Here is a 19,035-nt window from a genome sequence, read left to right as displayed (position 1 = left end):
TTCCCCTCAACATATCAACAACTAGACATAGTTTAAAATCTACGACAACAACAATTCAACAACCCAATCACAAGGATTTCTACCACCAAGAGTACGAGTACATGGCAACAAGAGAATCGCGGAAAAACCAAGAAGCACAATAATCTTTACAAAAACAACAAGACACATAAGGCACGCGATAACTACACCGGCAACCACAACAATTTGGACACATAGCATATAGACACGGGGTCAGAAAGGAATTCATAATTAAGAATAACAACACAATAAGGAGGACAATCACATCAATTAAGGAAATTAAGGCAAAGTAACAAGTAAAAATTAGAGGAAAGCTAACAACATTGTATGGAGAATATAGAGATAAAACATGCAATTACGGAACCCAAATCATATCGGAATACTTCCTACTTAATGAACATAAGGACCTAAGAATCCTAAAGGCAAATTTTCCACAAATAAGTCCGAGTACACACTCGTCACCTCGCGTGCACGGACTCTAATTAGCATACAAGACTCAAATCCTAAGGGGAAGTCCCCCACACAAGGTTAGGCACGATACTTACCTCAATCCGGCCAATTCAATTATAACGACCCCAAATCGGACCCGATCGTGATGGCGCCTCTCGTGAAACAAGGCCAGCCGAGACAAACCCCCAAACCAATTAACAATTATAGTAATTCATATTCAAGTCACTAATAAGTGATAAAACCCAAAATAGAGTGAAGTAGAACAAATGCGGAAAACAAACACATCCCGACCTCGGGGTGTCACCACTCATAAGCATCTAAAATCCGTCTAAGAGTATGGAAAGACAACATAGTCTAATACGAAACCAGGACAAACGAAATAAAGGTAGGAAGGAGAAGCACTTGGTTGCGAACGCTGAGCAGCTACCTAGTCAACTCCAAACAAGCATGCTGGAAACAAATCAGCCCTCGCTAGCGTAACCCGAAACTCCTGAATCTGCACACGGGGGTGCAGGGCGAAATGTGAGTACGCCAACTTAGTAAGTAATAAAAGTAAAAGCAGCTGAGCAATATGAAAACACGTAAACACATAGCCAAATACTACAACGAGGCAGGGTAAAACCAGCACAATATAGTAAAACTGTAAAAACTCATAAAAACTTCTTAGTTCAGAAAAAACCTCTTCAAAACATCTTTCAACAGTTCAAATTAGTGAATGAAAACAGGTATAAAAGATAGAAACACAAATCAGCCCTCGGGCAAAATACCAACAGAAGCCAGCCCCTCGGGCTATCTCACAATCACTCTTATCAGCCCCTCGCGCAATATCATGGAACATCATCAACCCCTCGGGCTATAACACATTACAAATTGGGTACCCGCGCTTACTGGGGGTGTACAGACTCCGGGAGGGGCCCCTTATGGCCCAAGCACAATAATAAGCCATCTCGTAGCAAAATCAACAGGCTCTCAGCCTTTTATCAATCACAAGCCACCTCGTGGCATAATAAATCTGGCCCTCGGCCTCTCATATATCACAATCAGTACCACATGCTGCGGCGTGCAACCCAATACCATAGTATCCTCACAACACAGGCCCTCGACCTTACTTAGTCAGAATCTCACAAGCCACACGGGCAATAGTAAAATATGATGCTCAACCCAAAATATTATTTAAAATATCAAAAAGAGTAAAGATGGCTGAGTTGTGAAAATAGTAGAATATAGCATGACTGAATACAAATACTATGTCAAAACAGTAAGGAGTAGTAGTAAAAATCCTGGCACGAGGCCCAAATATGGCATTCAACCCAAAACATGGTGATAGCAAACCGTTTACGATCAAATACGTAGATAAACAGTCATACGGGACGGACTAAGTCACAATCCCCAACAGTGCACGACCCCACGCTCATCATCTAGCGTGTACATCACCTCAAAATAGCACAACGATGTGAAATCCGGGGTTTCATACCCTGAGGACAACATTTACTATCATTACTTACCTCTATCCGGTCCAATCTCTAGCAAACGATGCCTTTTCCTCTCGTCTCGGCCTCAACTCGTGTCGAATCTAACCAAAATCAGAATCATGACGTCAAAACATGCTAAGGGAATGAAGCCCATGCGAAAATAATCAATTTACGACATGAATCCCAAAATTAACCAAACCCGACCCCCGGGCCCATGTCTCCGAATTCGACAAAATTGACATCAATGGAATCCTTATCTTCCCACGAGTTCACGCATATCAAATTTACCAAAATCCAACCACAAATGACCACTCAAATCCCAAAATCTAGGTCTCCAATTTCAAGCCCTAGTTTCTTCAATTATACTCACAATTTTCCATGAATTTCAAGCCTAAATCAATGAAATAACACCATAGGAATGAGTTTTATGATCAAAATTCTTACCTCTATAAAGTTCCCTCTGATTCTCCCTTCAAAAACCCCCAAAAGCTCCAAAAATCGATTTGAAATGGTGAAGAAAGGCTGAAAGCCGAGAAGGAGGGTTTATATACTTTCTGGCCCAGGGTTTTCGCACCTGCGGCCCTTCCCCTACTTCTGCGCTACCGTTTCTGCGGCTAAATGCATCGCGTCTGCGGTTTTCACTAATGTGCCCATTTCCGCATCTGCGATTAAGAAGCCGCACCTGCGCTACCGTAGGTGCGATCGAGCAGCCGCTTCTGCGGTCCCAGCCCTACATGGCCAATTCTGCACCTGCCACCATCTGGCGCTTCTGCGGGCCCGCACCTGCAGTTTCCTAGCCGCATGTGCAGTTATGACAGCAATGGGACATCTTCAGCTGCCAAAACCAAACTTAAATCTTCTGTCAACCATCCGAAATCACCCCGAGGCCCCCGGGACCTCAACCAAAAGCACAAACAAGTAATATTCCACTATTCAAACTTATTCCAATCTTCAAAACATCTCCTACAACATCGAATCAACCAAAACACATCGGATTCAGGCCTAAGGTTCCAAAAATCTTCCGAATTACGCTTTTGATAAAAAAGTCTATCAATCCATGTCCGAATGACCTGAAATTTTGCACACACATACCAATGACACAACAAAGCTACTGCATCTTCCGACATTTCATTCTGACCCCCATATAAAAATCTAACCTATCAACCGAAAAGCGCCAAAAATCCATCTTCGCCAATTCGAGCCTTAAGCTACTCCGCACCTCCAAAACTCATTTCGATCACACTCCTAAGTCCCAAATCATCTCCCTAAGCTATCCGAACAATCGGAATTCACATCTGAGCCCTTTTTCACATAAGTCAACATCCGATTGACTTTTCCCAACTTAAGCTTACCCAAAAGAGACTAAGTGTCTCAAGCCTTACCAAGACCATTCCGAATTTGAACCGACTAACCTGATACCACATAATACAAATAAACAAAGCATAATAAAGAAGAAATGGGGAAAATGGAGCGGTAACACATAAAACGACCAACCAGTTCATTACATCCTCCCCATTTTAGACAAACGTTCGTCCTCGAACGGGTCAAGAAACATACCTGAAGCCTCAAATAGATGAGGATATCTGCTCCGCATCTCTCGCTCGGTCTCCCAGGTAGCCTCCTCCATGGGCCGACCTCTCCAACGCACCTTCACTGAAGTTATATCCTTTGACCTCAACTTTCGAACCTGACGCTCCAAAATAGCCACTGGCTCCACATCATAAGTCAAATCTCCTTCTAACTGAACTGAGCTGAAATCCAATACATGAGACGGATCGCCAATATACTTTCGAAGCACAAAAACATGAAATACGGATGCACACTCGACAAGCTGGGTGGCAAGGAAAGCTCATAAGCCACCTCCCCATTCCTCCGAAGTACCGCAAAAGGCCCAATAAATTGAGGACTCAATTTAACTTTCTTCCCAAACCTCATAACACCCTTCATGGGTGAAACCTTCAACAGAACCTTCTCACCAACCATGTAGGACACATCCCAAACCTTCCTGTCAGCATAACTCTTTTGTCTCGACTGCGCTGTACGAAACCTCTCCTGAATCACCTTCACCTAGTCTAAAGCATCCTGCACTATGTTTGTACCCAATAGCGTAGCCTCGCCCGGCTCAAACCAACCAATCGGAGATCTACACCGTCTCCCATACAAAGCCTTATATGGAGCCATCTGAATACTCGACTGGTAACTGTTGTTATAAGCAGACTCCACCAGCGGCAGAAACTGATCCCATGACCCTCCAAAATTAATGACACAAGCGCAACATGTCCTCCAATATATGAATAGTGCACTCGAACTACCCGCCGTCTGAGAGTGAAAGTTATGCTCAGATCAACCTGAGTACCTAACTCTCGATGTACCGACCTCCAAAACTGTGAGTAAATTTAGTACCTCTATCTGAAATGATGGAAACTGGGACACCATGCAGACGAACAATCTCCCGGATATATATCTCTGCCAACCACTCTGAAGAATAGGCAGTAAACACAGGAATGAAGTGCACAGACTCGGTCTGCCAATCCACAATCACCCAAATAGCATCGAACTTCTTCAAAGTGTGTGGGAGCCCAGCTACGAAGTCCATGGTGATCCGCTCCCACTTCCACTCTAGAATATCCATCCGCTGAAGCAAGCTACCTGACCTCTGATACTAATATTTCACCTGCTGACAATTGAGACACCGAGCTACAAATCCTACAATGTCCTTCTTCATCCTTTTCCACCAATAATGCTATCTCAGATCCCGATACATCTTCGCGGCACCCGGATGAATAGAATACCGCGAGCTATGAGCCTCCTCTAGGATCTACTCCTGAAAACCATCCACATTGGGCACGCATATCCGGCGCAGCATCCTCAATACCCCATCATCACCAATGGTCACATCTCTGGCATCGTTGTGCTAAACCCTATCTTTAAGGACAAGCAAATGAGGATCATCATACTGGCGCTCTCTGATGCGATCAAGTAAGGAAGATCGAGAAATCACACAAGCCAATACTCCACTGGGATCCGAAATATCCAACCTCACGAATCGATTGGCCAAGGCCTGAACATCAACTGCAAGAGGTCTCTCCCTAACAGGAATATATGCCAAACTCCCCATACTCACCGCCTTCCGCTCAAAGCATCGGCCACCACATTAGCCTTCCCCGGATGATACAAGATAGTAATATTATAATCTTTTAGCAGATCCAACCATCTCCGTTGCCTCAAATTGAGATCCTTCTGCTTGAACAAGTGCTGGAGGCTACGATGATCAGTAAACACCTCGCACGACACACCATACAGATAATGCCTCCAAATCATCAACACGTGGACAATGGCAACCAACTCCAAATCATGAACATGGTAGTTCTTCTCGTGGGGCTTCAACTGACGAGAAGCATAAGCAATAACTCTACTCTCCTGCACTAACCCACTCTCGAAGCATCACAGTACATTGTATATGATCCTGAAGCTGATGGAAGTACTAACACTGGAGTTGTGGTCAAGGCAGTCTTGAGCCTTTGGAAGCTCTCCTCACACTCATCTGACCACTAACATGGAGCACCCTTCTGAGTCAACTTGGTCAAGGCGGTAATAAATCGCCAAACCAAGGAAGCTACAAATCTTCGTGGCTGAGGACGGTCTGGGCCAACTCTGAACTGCCTCTATCTTCTTTGGATCAACTTGAATACCCTCTTTGGACACCACGTGCCCCAAGAAAGCCACTAAACTGAGCCAAAACTCACAGAGAACTTTGCATAAAAATTCTTCTCCCTCAATCTCTGCAATACCACTCTCAAATGCTGTGCGTGCTCCTCCTGACTATGCGAGCATACAAGAATATCATCAATGAAAACAATAACGAACGAGTCGAGATACGACCGAAACACGCTATTCATCAAATGCATGACCGCTGATGGGGCATTTTTCAACCCAAACGACATCACAAGGAACTCATAGTGACCACATCGGGTCCTTAAAGCTGTGTTTAGAATATCCGAGTCCCTGATCTTTAGCTGGTGATACACGGAGCGAAGATCAATCTTGGAGAATACCCTTGCTCCCTGAAGCTGGTGGAACAAATCATCAATGCGAGGTAGGGGATACTTGTTCTTAATTGTGACCTTGTTCAATTGCCTATAATCAATGCACATCCTCATGGTGCCATCCTTCTTCTTCACGAACAACACAGGTGCACCCCATGGCGAAACACTAGGACGAATGAACCCCTTATCGAGGAGGTACTGAAGCTGCTCCTTCAACTCTTCAACTCTGCTGGTGCCAAATGATACGGTGGAATAGAAATGGTCTGAGTGCCCGGCACCAGATCAATACCAAAATCAATATCCCTCTCCGGTGGCATGCCCGGCAGGTCTGTTGGAAACATATCGGGAAAATCCCTCACAACTGGAACAGAATCAATGCTGGGAGTCTCTGCACTGACATCCCTCACAAAAGCTAAGTATTAAAGACAACCTTTCCCAACCATATACTGGGCCTTCAAGAATGAGATTACCCTGCTGGTAACATAATTAGACAAACCTCGCCACTCAATCCGTGGCACGATCGGCATAGCTAACATCACTGTCTTGGCATGACAGTCCAAAATAGCCCGACACGGAGATAACTAATCAATGCCCAATATCACATCAAAGTCTACCATACATAACAACAGAAGATCCACTCGGGTCTCCAGACCCCCAATAGACACAACACACGATCGGTACACACGGTCTACCATAATAGTATCGCCCACCGGAGTAGAGACATGAATAGAAGAAACGAGAGACTCGCAGGGCGCATCCAAATAATGGGCAAAATAAGATGACACATAAGAGAATGTAGAGCCAGGATCAAATAACACAGAGGCATCTCTGTGGCAGACTGAGATAATACCTGTAATCACCACATGTGAAGAAACAACATCAGGTCTAGATGGAAGTGCATAGAAACGGGCCTGACCACCACCGGATCGGCCTCCCCCTCTTGGGAAACCCCTTGATGACTGTCCTCCACCTCTAGCTGGTTGGGTGGATGGTGAAGTAACTGGTGCCAAAGTCGAGGGTTGGCTGCTCTGCCGTGATGAATCCCCAAGGCGACGAGGACACTTCCTCCACATATGTCCCAACTCTCCGCACTCATTACAACTCCCTAGTGCCAGAGACGGGGAATGAAGAGGACCCCTAGCACCAGAATGACTAGCAGACACACTTGGCGCAGAAGAGTCATGAATTAATGGAGCACGGGAAGAACCCTGGGCTGGAAGGGCACTGAGTGAGTAATGACCCTGCTGAGAATTGTGAGAACCATGGCCCAATGATGCCCCACGATAACCTGGGCGAGCTGATTGAGCATGCCTGAAAGGGAAAGCCTTTGCCGTACTGAAACTGACCTCTCGAAGGAGCACCCCCAAAACTACCAGATCTTCGAGGCCTCTTGGCCTCCCTCTCCTCGCGCTCCTGGCGACGAACTGACTCCATCTCACGAGCGATATCAACAACCTCCTCAAATGTAGCACCTGACACCCTCTCCCTGGTCATGAAAATCCGAAGCTGATATGTGAGGCCATCAACGAACCTCCTAATCCTTTCTCTCTCCGTAGCAACCAACCAAATAGCATGACGAGCTAACTCGGAGAACCTCAACTCGTATTGTGTCACAATCATATCCCTCTGTCGCAACTGCTCGAACTGCCTACACAGCTCCTCACTACGGGACTATGGCACATACTTCTCCAAAAAGATAGCGGAGAACTGCTGTCAAGTCAGAGGTGCCGCACTACGCCTCTTATATGCCTCCACCAAGTGAAAGTAGCTCCTTTAAACTGAAAGGTCGTGAATGCGACCCCACTGGTCTCAAGAATACCCGCGGTGCGAAGAATCCTCTAACATCTATCCAAGAAACCTTGGCCATCCTCGCCCTCTGCACCATTGAAAGTAGGAGGCTAGAGTCTACCAAACCTCTCCAATCTGCGCTGCTCGTCCTCTGGCATAACAGGAGTTACATAACCTGATCGGGTGTGCCGGCGACGGGAGTCTGAGTGCCTCCATCGGCATGAAAAGTGGTTGCGGCAGTAGAAATTGCGACCGCCTGAGCAAGACTCGTACGCACAATCAAAATCTGGGCCAAGGTCTGCTGAAGACCTGGAATCACAATGGGCACAACTGGTGCCTGAGCTGGTGCTGCTGGAGCGTCCACAACTGGGACCTGATCCTGCACTGGGGCAGCTGGTGGATCTATAGGTGCTGCCCTAGCTGCTGTGCGGGCTACACCTCTGCCCCTACCATGGCCTCGATCGCGTCCTCGGCCTCTGGTGGCCCAGCTGGTGGTACTGGTGGTCGTCCATCCTGACCGGTTGCTCGTGTCCTCACCATCTGTAAGAGAACAGAATGACAGAAGTTTAGTACTTGGATCAACAGATTCGCACGACAAGAATTTCAAGAATATGAAGTTTCCTAAAGGTTCTGCAACCTCCCGTGGATAAATACAAACGTCTCCGTACCAATCCGCGGGACTCTACTAAACCTGCTCATGACTCGTGAGACCTATGTATCCTAGGCTCTAATACCAACTTGTCACGACCCCAAACCTAACCCGGTCGTGATGGCGCCTCTCGTGAAACAAGGCCAGCCGACACAAACCCTCAAACCAATTAATAGTTTTGGTAATTCATAATCAAGTCATTAATAAGTGATAAAACCCAAAATAAAGTGACGTTGAACAAATGCAGAAAACAAACACAACCCGACATCAGGGTGTCACCGGTCATGAGCATCTAAAATTCGTCTAAGAGTATGGAAAGACAACATAGTCTAATACGTAATTAGAACAAATGAAATAATGGTAGGAAGGAGAAGCACTGGGCTGCGAACGCCGAGCAGCTACCCAGTCAACTCCAAATAAGCCTGCTGGAAGCAAATCAGCCCTCGCTCGCGTGGCCCGAGATCCTGAATCTGCACACAAGGGTGCAGGGAGTAATGTGAGTACGCCATATCAGTAGGTAATAAAAGTAAAAGCAGCTGAGCGATAGGAAAACAGGTAAATACACAGCCAAATGCTACAACGAGGCAGAGTAAAACCAGCACAATGTAAAACGGTAAAAATTCTTTAGAACATCTTTCAGCAATCCAAATAAGTGAATAAAAATATGTATAAAAGATAGAAACACAAATCATCCGCTCTGGCAAAATACCAACAGAAACGAGCCCCTAGGGCTATCTCATAATCACTCGTATCAGCCCTCGGGCAATATCATGGAACATCATCAGCCCCTCGGGCTATAACGCATCACAAACTGGGTACCCACGCTCACTGGGGGTGTACAGACTCCGGGAGGGGCCCCTTATGTCCCAAGCGCAATAATAATCCATCTCGTGGCATAATTAACAGGCTCTCGACCTTTTATCAATCAGAAGCCACCATGTGGCATATTAAATTTGGCCCTCGGCCTCTCATTTATCACAATCAGTACCACATGCTGCGGCGCGTAGCCCAATCCCAAAGTATCCTCACAACACAGGCCCTCGGCCTTACTCAGTCAGAATCTCACAAGCCACACGGGCAACAGTAAAACATGATGCTCAGCCCAAAATATCATTTAAAATATCAAAACGAGTAAAGATGGCTGATTTTTAAAAACAGTAAAATATAGCATGACTAAATACAAATACTAAGTCAAAACAGTGAGGAGTAGTAGTAAAAAATCCTGGCACGAGGCCCAAATATGGCATTCAGCACAAAACATGATGATAACAAACTGTTTACAATCAAATACGCAGATAAACAGTCATACGGGACGGACTAAGTCCAAATACCCAATGGTGGACGACCCCACGCTCGTCATCTAGCGTGTACGTCACCTCAAAATAGCACAACGATGTGAAATATGGGGTTTCATAACCTCAAGACAATATTTACAATCATTACTTACCTCTATCCGGTCCAATATCTAGCCCGCGATGCCTTTGCCTATCGTCTCGGCCTCAACTCTCGTCGAATCTAACCAAAATCAGAATCATGACGTTAAAATATGCTAAGGGAATGAAGCCCATGCGAAAATAATCAATTTACGACACGACTCCCGAAATTAACCAAACACAACCTCCGGGCCCACGTCTCTAAAACCGTCAAAATTAACATCAATGGAATCCTTATCTTCCCACGAGTTCATGCATATCAAATTTACCAAAATCTAACCACAAATGACCCCTCAAATCCTAAATTCCAGGTCTCCAATTTCAAGCCCTAGTTTCTTCAATTTTACTCACAATTTTCCATGAATTTCAAGCCTAGATCAATGAAATAACACCATAGGAAAGAGCTTTATGATCAAAATTCTTACCTCAACGAAGTTCCCTCTGATTCTCCCTTCAAAATCCCCCAAAAGCTCCAACTATCAATTTGAAATGGTAAAGAGAGGCTGAAAATCGTGAAGGAGAGATTATATACTTTCTGGCCCAGGGTATTCGCACCTGCGACCCTTCCTCCGCTTCTGCGCTACCGCTTCTGCGGCTAAATGCACTGCATCTGCGGTTTTCACTATTGCGCCCATTTCCGCATCTGCGATCAAGAAGCCGCACCTGCGCTATCGCAGGTGCGATCAAGTAGCCGCTTCTGCGGTCCCTGCCCTACCTAGCCAATTCCGCACCTGCGACCATCTGGGGCTTCTGCGGGCACATACCTGCGGTTGCCTAGCCGAAGGTGCGGTTATAACAGCAATGGGACATCGTCAGTTTCCAAAACCAAACTCAAATCTTCCGTCAACCATCCGAAATCACCCCGAGGCCCCCCGGACCTCAACCAAAAGAACAAACAAGTCATATCCCACTATTCAAACTTATTCCAATCTTCAAAACACCTCCAACAACATCGAATCAACCAAAACACATCGGATTCAGGCCTAAGGTTCCAAAAATCTTCCAAATTACGCTTTTGATCAAAAAGTTTATCAAACCACGTCCGAATGACGTGAAATTTTGCACACACATCCGAAATGACACAATAGACCTACTGCAACTTTCGGAATTCCATTCCGACCCCTATAACAAAATCTCACCTATCAACCGGAAAGCGCCAAAAATCCATCTTCGCCAATTCAAGCCTAAAGCTACTACGAACCTCCAAAACTCATTCCGATCACACTCCTAAGTCCAAAATCATCTCCCGAAGCTATCTGAAACATCAAAATTCACACCCGAGCCCTTTTTCACATACGTCAACATCCGGTTGACTTTTTTTAACTTAAGCTTACCCAAAAGAGACTATGTGTCTCAAGCCTTACCAAGACCATTCTGGATTCGAACCGACTAACCTAATACCACATAATACGGATAAACAAAGCATAATAAAGCAGAAATGGGGAAAACGGAGCGGCAACACATGAAATGACCGGCCGGGTCATTACATCAATACTCAATTTAGCTTTATTCCTTTACCAATTCATCAACGGTCGGATAAATCTAGCCAAAAATGACTTGAATTCATCAAACAATGCAAGAGAAAACAATTTCAACTAATAAAGCTATGATTCTTACACAATTTGCATAAAGTCAACTCCCCGCGCCCGCACATCGGAACCCGACAAAATTTACCAAAACCAAACACCCATTCTTTTACAAGTTCACCCACACAAAGATTATCAAATTCCGATACCACTTGGTCCTTCAAATCATTATTTTACATTTTTGAAAGATTTCACAATTTTCCCCAAATTTTCCTTTGGATTCTCATGAATTTGATGTTAAATCTAAGATATAATCACAAAATATAGTTGGAAATTGATTAAAGATTCTTACCCAACGTTTTAGTATGAAAATCCCCTCTCAAAATCGCCTCATCTTGAAGTTAGGGTTCAAAAATATGAAAAATGAGCAAAAACTCGGAATACCCAGCTTTTAGCAGGCTGCAGATGTCGCACTTGCAACATTGGGTTCGCAAAAGCGAAGTAAGCTTTGCAAATGCGAGCTTGAATAGTTCTTCCTTCAAAGCAAATGTGATAAGGAGTTCGCAAATGCGAACTCGGAAGGTTTCACAAAAGCGGTAATTCCATCGCAAATGCGACCCTGTTCCCAGCAGCCCAGGTTCGCAATTGCGATGACTACCTTGCAATTGCGGTAGTCGCAATTGTGACCAAAATCGCAAATGCGAGAAAACGAGAACCAGCACACATAAAGATTAACAAAGCAATCCGAAGCTAATCTGAAACTCACCTCCCCCTGAAGCTCAAAACAAAACACCCCCACAGGTCCGAACAGATAACACAAACTTGCTTGCGAGATCGGAACACCAAAATAACCTCTAAAGCCACTAATCGGATGCCAAAATGCATGAAAATCACTATGAACTTCAAGAACTTCTAGAATTGCAACCAAGCGTCCGAACCATATCAAATCAACTCCAAACGACATCAAATTTTGCAGGCAAGTCCCAAATGATATAACGGAGCTGTTCCAACTCTTGGAATCGCATTCCGACCTCGATAACATTAAAGTCAACTATAGGTCAAACCACTCTATTTTCCTAACTTCAACTTTTCTAACTTTTGCTGAAATGCCTCAAATTACCCTACGGGCCTCCAAATCCAAATCCGAACGCACTCCTAAGTCCAAAATCACCATACGAAGCTACTGGCATCATCAAAAACTCATTCTGGAGCCGTTTACTCAAAAGTCAAATTCCGGTCAAATTCTCACCGCTTAAGCTTCCAAAACTAGATTCCTTCTTCCAATTCGACTCTGATTCATCCGGAAACAGAATCCAACCATGCACGCAAGTCAATACACATAATATGAGGCTGCTCGTGACCTTAATCTGTCGAACCGAATGAAATTGCTCAAAACAACCTGTCGGGTCATTACAATATCCAAAACAAGAACAAGTTTTCAAGACTATATTATAAAGAGCCGACTCTGGTAAAACGTGTTTATTCTTTGTGTGCCTCCATTTCAATATCATAAATTACTTACAAATATCATGTCAAGAGGTATGACATTGTTAGCAATAATAGCAAGTGGTGTACCAACAATGATTTTATTGTGAGACCACCCACTTTAGATTTGATATACCTCTTCAAACAACTTAAATAACCATCACAAATATATCAAAGCAGAGCAATGACACAAAATTTATAAAGAAAGCAAAATTGATAATATGTGATGAAGCACTTACGACTAAGTGTCAAATGATTATAATAATTTATCAGGGTTCTAGAGATCTATTGGATATTAATGAATTGTTTGGTGAAAAATTAATGGTTTGGGAGGTTACGTATTACTAGCAGTTCCAAAATCGGCAAAAGCAGAGACTGTAAAAGCTAGCTTGCCAAAGTTATACTTTTGGCCTCAAATGAAAAAAAATTCAACTGACAAGAAATATAAATTAAGAACAGATCCAATATTCAGTGTCCTCTTGCTTCGTGTCGGAAACGAAGAAGAGCATCCAATAAAGGATGATTCTAAACGTTTGGTTATCAATCCAAATGGTAATTATAGTGCATTTAATAGGTGAAATATTTTTATCATTAGATTAAAATGCGATTTGTGCAAATCGCATAATAGAATTAAAAAGATATATTAGCTAGAAGAAATGAATATGTTGATCAGCTAAATAAAAGGTTGATCGCAAAATTTTATAGTAGAAACAAAATGTTTTTCAATTATTGACTCGGCAGAAAATGTTACAATTAATTAAAACCAAGAATACTTAAAAACTTTAATACCAAATGATCTTCTACCATAAATGTTTGTTGTCAAGTTTCTTATTTCTTACTATCACGACCCTAAAACCGACCCGGTCGTGATGGTGCCTATCGCGAAACTAGGCCAGCCGACACAAATCCCAAATCAAACTAGTATTTCATAAATGACATTTTATAGCTATTTAATTGATAATATCTCATAACATGGGTCTAAATAACAAGTGCAGATAAATAACATAAACCCGACATTGGGATGTCACAAGTCACGAGCAACTACAAGGTCTATCTAAGTACAATAAAGGCCATCATAGTCCGGAAATAAATATACTAAGAACAGTCTGAGTAAGATAAGAAGGAGAAGTGCAAGGTTGCAAACGCCAAGCAGCTACCTTGCCGACTCCGAAAGACCTGCTGGAAGGACGATCAATGCTCACTATCGCGACCCGCAACTCTTGGATCTGCACACAATGTGCAGGGAGTAATGTGAGTACGCCAACTCAGTAAGTAATAAAAGTAAAGGAAAACTAAGCAATAAGAAATCAGGTAATTCCACATCATAGCACTAAAATAAGCACATTACGTTTTCAAAACATTATAGAAATCATTTAACTCATTTAAAAATCCAAGTTCCATGAAAATTCTTTAAATGATGTTTTTTTGACAGTTTCAATAGAGAAATAATGAAATTTAGAGTAAAAATGATGAAAGTCATAAATAGCCCCTCGGGAAAGACATGTACCATAAACCGCCCCTCGGTCATAATATCAACAGAACCAGCCCCACGGACAACCTCACAATCACTCGCAATCAGCCCGTCGGGCAATAACATATCACTCACTCTGCGTACCCGCGCTCACTGGAGGTGTACAGACTCCGGAGGGGCTCCTATAGCCCAAGCGCTATCACAAGCCATCTCGTGGCATAATAAACTAGGCTATCAGCCTCTCACATATCATAAAACAATACAACATGCTGCAGCATGCAGCACGATCCCATGATATCCTCACAACACAGGCCCTCGGCCTTACTCAGTTAGAAACCTCTCAAGCCACCCGAGCTAACAGTAAAATAGGATGCTCAGTCAAAAATCATTTATGTATCAAATCAGAGTAAATAAGACTGAGTTATGAAATCACTAAAACATAGCAGAGCTGAGTACAGTTATTAAACCGAAAACCCAGGGCGAGCTTTATTTATTTAAGAGAGAATGGGGAATGAATCGAATTCCGTTTCTAGTGAGGAATTTCAGTAAAGAAAGCCCCTAAGGGTCCAAACAGTTGGCACAAGGCCCAAATATGGCATTCCGCGCAAAATATAGTAATATATCTCTAACATAAGATATTATAAAGTAGTTTCAGTCAAATGCACAACTTAATAGTTGCTACGAGACGTACCATGTCACAATCTCCAGCGGTGCACACCCCTCACGCTCGTCATCTAGCGTGTGCGTCACCTCAAAATAGTACAATGATGTGAAATCTGGGGTTTCATACCCTCAGGACTATATTTACAATCATTACTTACTTCAAATTGGACCGAACGCTAACCCGTGATGCCTTTGCCTCTCGACTCGGCCTCCAAATGCTCCAAATCAAACTAAAATCAGTATCACATCATCAATACACGCTAAAGGAACAAAGTCCAAGCAAAAATAATGAAGTTAACTCAAAAATACCGAAATTGGCCGAACCCGATCCCCGGCCCATGTCTCAGAATCCGATAAAAATCACGACACTAGAATCCTTATCCCCTCACGAGTATATACATATAAAAATCACCAAAATCGGACCTCAAATGACCCCTCAAATTCTCCATCAAATCTCTCCAAAACTCAAGCCCTAACCTTCAACTTCACCCCAAATTCCCCACTAATTTCATGATTAGGTAGTGGAAAAATCATCACAAACACCAAATACAAAGCCCAAGTAACTTACCTCACTGAAATCCCTCAATTCCTCCTTGAATTCTCGCCTTGGAGCTCCAAAATCACACAAAAATGGTGAAAGAATGTCTAAAAATCGCAAAGGGAGGCTTTTATAGTTTTTTCCCCAGGGAATCCGTACCTGCGATCCCATAAGCGCACCTGCGCTTCCGCTTCTGCGGAAAATATCTGCTACTACGGATTTCACTTAACATCGCCAAGCTTCACATCTGTGGTTGCCTTACCGCTTATGCGGTAACGCAGATACGGTTACCAAGCCACACCTACGGTCCTCCATGCATCTGCGCCTCTTTCCGCTCCTGTGGTCCCCAATCCGCCGGTGTGGATATGATAGAAGCAGGAACACTAGCTGCTTTTTCTCAAGTTCAAACTTTTCCAAAAACCATCCGAAATCATCCCGAGGCCCCCGGGACCCCGTCCAAAAATATGAACAAGTGACATACCACTATTCAAACTTATTCCAACCTTCGCAACACTCAAAACAACACTGAAACACCAACTCTCATAACATCCTTCATGGGTGAAACCTTCAGTAGAACCTACTCCCCAACCATGTAAGACACATCACGAACCTTCCTGTCTTCATAACTCTTTTGTCTCGATTGCGCTGTACGAAGCCGCTCCTGAATCACATTCACTTTGTCCAAAGCATCCTGCAACAAGTCCGCACCCAAAAGTCTAGCCTCACCCGGCTCAAACCGCCCTACTAGAGATCTACACCGCCTCCCATATAAAGCCTCATATGGAGCAATCTGAATACTCGACTAATAACTGTTGTTATATGCAAACTCCACGAGCGGTAGAAACTGATCCTATGAACCCCCAAAATCAATGACACAAGCGAGCAACATGTCCTCTAATATCTGAATAGTGCGCTTGGACTGCCCGTCCGTCTAAGGGTGAAAAGTTGTGCTCAACTCAACTTTAGTACCCAACTCTCGCTGCGCGGCTCTCCAAAACTGCAAAGTGAAGTGAGTACCTCTACCTGAAATGATGGAAACTAGGACACCATGAAAGCGAACAATCTCTCGGATATAAATCTCTGCTAACCGCTCTTAAGAATATGTATTACACACAGAATGAAGTGCGCGGACTTGGTTAGCCGATCCACAATCACCCAAATAGCATCGAACTTCCTCAAAGTCCATGGGAGTCCAACTACAAAATCCATGGTGATCCGCTACCACTTCTACTCTGGAATATCTATCTGCTGAAGCAAGCCACCCGGTCTTTGATGCTCATATTTTGCCTGCTCACAATTGAGGCACCGAGCTACAAATTCCACTATATCTTTCTTCATTGTCCTCCACCAGTAGTGCTGTCTCAAATCGTGGTACATATTCGCGGCACCAGGAAGGATAGAATACCGCGAGCTATAAGCCTCCTCCAAAATCAACACCCAAAGCCCATCTACATTGCGCACACATATCCGACCCTGCATCCTCAATACCCCATCATCACCAATAGTCACATCTCTGGCATCGTCTTGTTGAATTCCGTCCTTGAGAACAAGCAAATGAGGATCATCATACTGGCGCTCTCTGATGCAATCAAACAAGGAAGACCGCGAAACCACACAAGCTAAGACCCGACTGGGCTCCGAAATATCCAACCACACAAACCGATTGGCCAAAGCCTGAACATCAAATGCAAGAGGTCTCTCCCCAACAGGAATATATGTCAAACTGCCCATACTCACCGCCTTCATACTCAAAGCATCGACCACTACATTGGCCTTCCCTGGATGTTACAAGATAGTAATATCATAATCCTTTAGCAGCTCCAACCATCTGTGCTGCCTCAAATTGAGATCCTTCTGCTTGAACAAGTGCTGGAGGCTACGATGATCAGTAAACACCTCACAAGACACACCATAGAGATAATGCATCCAAATCTTCAACGCGTGAACAATGACAACCAACTCCAAATCATGAACAGGGTAGTTCTTTTCACGGGGCTTCAACTGACGAGAAGCATAATCAATCACTCTACTCTCCTACATCAACACAAACCCAATACAACATTGAGAAGCATCATAATACACTGTATATGAACCTAAAGCTGATGGCAAAACTAACACTGCAGCTGTGGTCAAGGCTGTCTTGAGCTGCTGAAATTTCCCCTCTCACTCATCCGACCACATAAAAGGCGCACCCTTTTGAGTCAATTTGGTCGAGGGTGATGCTATAGATGAAAATCCCTGAACAAACTGACAGTAATAACCCCCACACTAAGAATGATGCGGATCTCTGTGGCTGAGAATGGCCTGGGCCAACTCTAAACTACCTCTATCTTCTTCGGATCAACCCGAATACCCTCACTGGACGCCACGTGCCCCAAGAAAGCCACTGAATTAAGCTAAAACTCACACTAGGAGAAGTTTGCATAAAGCTTCTCCTCTCTAAACCGCTGCAATACCACTCTAAAATGCTTTGTGTGCTCCTCCTGACTACGCGAGTATACCAGAATATCATAAATGAATACAATAAAAAATGAGTCGAGATAAGGCCGAAACACGCTGTTCATCAAACGAATAAATGCCGCTGGAGCATTAGTAAGCCCAAAATACATCCCATGGAATACATAACGACCATATCGGGTCCTGAAAGACGTTTTAAGAATATCCGAGTCCCCGATCCTTAACTGGTGATACCCTGACCGTAGATCAATCTTGGAGAACACCCTCGCTCCCTGAAGCTGGTCAAATAAATCATCAATATGAGGCGAAGGATACTTGTTCTTGATTGTAACTTTGTTCAACTACCTGTAATCAATGCACATCCTCATCGTGCCATCCTTCTTCTTCACAAATAGAACTGGCGCACCCCAAAGTGACATAATTGGCTGAATAAACCCCTTATGAAGGAGTTTCTGAAGCTGCTCCTTCTACTCCACCGGTGCAATACGATATGGTGGGATAGAAGTTGGCTGAGTGCCCAACACCAAATCAATACCAAAATCAATATCCCTGTTCAGCGGCATGCCCGACAAGTGCGCAGGAAACACATCTGGAAATTCCCTCACTATCGGGATTGAATCAATGCTAGGAGCCTCTGCGCTGACATCCTTCCCAACGGCTAAGTATGATAGACAACCCTTCTCAACCATCCGCAGGGCCTTCAAAATTCAAATCATCCTACTGGGGACAAAATCAGTCGAACCTCACCACTAAATCCGTGGCACACCCGGCATAGCCAACATCACCTTCTTAGCATGACAGTCCAAAATAGCATGACATGGAGATAACCAATCCATGCCTAATATCATATCAAAATCCAACATAAAAAACAACTGAAGGTCCACTCGGGTCTCCAAACCCCCAATAGTCACCACACACGACCGATATACACGGTCCACAACAATATTATCGCCCACCAGAGTAGATGCACGAACAGATAAAATAAGAGACTCACAGGGTGTATCCAAATAACGAGGAAAATACGATTACACATATGAAA

This window comes from Nicotiana attenuata, chromosome 7 (assembly GCF_001879085.1).
Source record: "Nicotiana attenuata strain UT chromosome 7, NIATTr2, whole genome shotgun sequence".
Taxonomy (NCBI): Eukaryota; Viridiplantae; Streptophyta; class Magnoliopsida; order Solanales; family Solanaceae; genus Nicotiana; species Nicotiana attenuata.
The sequence above is the reverse complement of the archived record's forward strand: the minus strand, read 5'-3'. Positions refer to the sequence as shown.